The 2,892-nt window shown below is 34.0% G+C and overlaps 1 long non-coding RNA gene across 1 annotated transcript; it reads left to right on the top strand.

Annotated features, from left to right (window-relative positions):
• The first annotated feature begins 379 nt into the window (after nucleotides 1–379).
• Nucleotides 380–1,870, top strand: LOC147907646 (uncharacterized). The gene is made up of 2 exons (XR_015547076.1): nucleotides 380–1,006; nucleotides 1,098–1,870. It is a non-coding gene; the product is annotated as an uncharacterized LOC147907646 (long non-coding RNA).
• The last annotated feature ends 1,022 nt before the right edge of the window (nucleotides 1,871–2,892 follow it).

The raw sequence follows: 2,892 nt of genomic DNA, 5'->3' as shown, positions 1-2,892 counted from the left end.
CAGTTAGGAGATGCTAAAGCCGTCTGTTTTATCGACATTTCCACACAGTGAAAAATCTCCGTATTGGATTTACGGAATACAAAAGTGTTATTACATAAATTAAAGTACGCACAAACAGGATCTCAGTTGCACTGGATTTCATGAGAGAAAAATCGAAAAAAATTAAAAAATTCACTTTTGGCTTATACAGCTGTCACTTCAGATATATATTTGCTTGATATAAGAGTTTTAGAATCCATATCTTTAAAATAAGCATGTGTAGCTGAGGTCACATTATTGGAACGAACGATATCGAGTTGTTTTTGTAAAACAAAGGTCTAGAAGAAAAGTATTTTCACCGTATAGAAAATACGTGTAAACGAATGCTTTGCGAAGACTGAAAATGTCAACAGAGCCGAAATTCCATATAACAGTAGTTGCGCGGTCTTATGACAGATGATGTTGGCATATGTTAGATAAGGATAGATGTATGCGTTTGATTAAGACAGAACGATATATTGGGTCATCTAAAAAGTATCCGCGGTTTTTTGTCACTAGATGTGTGTTGATGGTCATATATCTAGTGACAAAGTACCGCGAATACTTTTTAGATGACCCAATATATTGTATAATATAATGTAAGAAATGAATCAAAGATGTCGCCACTATTATCAAATTTGGAATTTAAAAAACTATCGACCTCGATTAAGTTCGGTAATCGGTTTAGCATCCCTTTAAGGGGATCTTAAAGCGAAGCTCGACTCTGACGAAGTCACCAGAAATCGCACATCGACATGTCTTTATATACTACCACATCAATATCTTACGTAACCTATTATACATGCAGTCGCACATTCGTGTCAATTTTCGTATAACAAATTCGTCGCGATAAAGTGTCCAAGTCTAATTCTAAAAATTCGACATTTTTTGTTCGTGTCTGGGAATGACAATTTCGTACGTACAGGTTGTAAAGCTTTTATATCAAGCAAATGTTTCGACTTGACAACTGAGACGCCATGTAATTACGGTAAGAAATACATCAATTTTGAAATTCGTTCTCGGCATAGACTCCACTTCCCAGACACGTATTAATGCATATACTTTAATCCTGGAAAAAGATTTTCGAATCAATGAAAGCTAAAGGAAAAAAGTATTTGTTCTACAAAAGTTACATGATTTCATCGGTAAAACAGAAGGCTTTAGGATCCCATTGAGGACTAAATTTTAATATATTCAGAACTTAAACTTATTAAAATTGAAGGAAGTCAATTGGTTATGTTAGATACTTCCTTGTAAAAAAAAGCATTATGGACAAATGTCAGAAGTCAGGAGGTACAGTAGTGTCTCACACTAAATCACGTGCAGCGATAGTTAGCGCGAGACTGATCGTGTATCTTTACGCGAACCATCGAGTTTCCCAGACCGTGATTATGGAATCTCAGTAAGGACTGAACCGATCAAATTCTTCTAAATGGGCTCAATCGATAGCTTCCGCTCGAAATAAAATTCACAATGTCAAAACTGATACGAGACAAAAAGCTGGTAGAGCCTTCTACGTATAAATACGTATAAGAAATAGATAGATAGAAAGAGATACATAGTACGAAATACAAAGATACATACGAGACAGGTAAAATCAAAATAAATATAATCTTATATAAATAATGGAGAGACATATATTGGAAAAGATTATATCTTTTCGAAAGATCATAACTAACGGATCGCAGGTGCATCTCGCGCTAGAGAAATACGAAAAGCCGCTCTATTTGGCGGTGTAGCATTATGGCAAATCCCCGAGAGGATCACAGAGCGGGTATGATTTACCAGACGATCGGAGATCGATTGAATGATAGAGAGATGGAGATGTAAGTGTTCATAAATAGAAATTATACACATATTAGTGTTTTAATATATGTACGCTCAAGTGGTGTGTGTGTGTGTGGGGGAGGGGGGGGGGCGTGTAAGAATGTGAATGTGTGTAGGTGAGTGGATGTGTGTGTGTGGACGCGCACGGTAATTTATATGATTAATTTTTATCTATTTACAATAAGCGTAATAAACGACAAAATACCGATTACTCCCTGACAAACAACACATGCATACGCACACACAAAGATGCACACAAATATAATATGTAATTATTTAAATATCACATATTTTATATTTATATATGCACGTGTTTAGACTAAACGCGTTACATATTATATTGTACCTTTCTCTTGAAAATAACTTGTAATTGAGAATGGGATATCTACAAAAGGCTTTTGCATTTCTTTAGATACGTTGCTTTCTTTTTCGATAATATTAATCGCGCGACTCTTTTGCACTTGTTTCTAATCACGTGCATTGCTAAATGAATATATTATGAGACCGCGGCGTAAACCAATGGATCATCGATGCATCGCATTAATATTGTAATATATACTTGATGCGTGATACATTTGATCACATGCATCTAATTTTTTTTTATGATCTAATCGCTCCGTATTGTAATGCGTATCATGTAATATCATGATATTACTGTCACTTGGGCAGTGTTTATTTCTTATGATAATATAATCGATGATTGTCGAGAAGATCTTCTCTTTTATCAATATATCGATTATATGATAATTTATACTAACTTATGTATAATTATCGTAAATATGTTGTAAATATGTATGTAATTCTTGAGTAGAACTATGTTATTTCAATTTTTCGTTTCAAACACTCTTGTGTTAATTTAAAACGTACTTTTACTTAATAAAATGTATTCTATCTACTGTATTATGGCACGTAAACGCCTATGTTATAGGCCATATTTAATATTTTGTTACGTAATTGTTAAGTATCTATCGACGGAAACATTGTATGTATTATTAATTGTCGCTGTCGTATAATTGAAACGAATGGAGAAAAGAATAACGCTCTTGC

Source organism: Acromyrmex echinatior, chromosome 13 (genome assembly GCF_024713525.1).
Source record: "Acromyrmex echinatior isolate Ae372 chromosome 13, ASM2471352v2, whole genome shotgun sequence".
NCBI classification, from domain to species: Eukaryota; Metazoa; Arthropoda; class Insecta; order Hymenoptera; family Formicidae; genus Acromyrmex; species Acromyrmex echinatior.
This window is presented reverse-complemented; position numbering and strand designations above follow the sequence as displayed.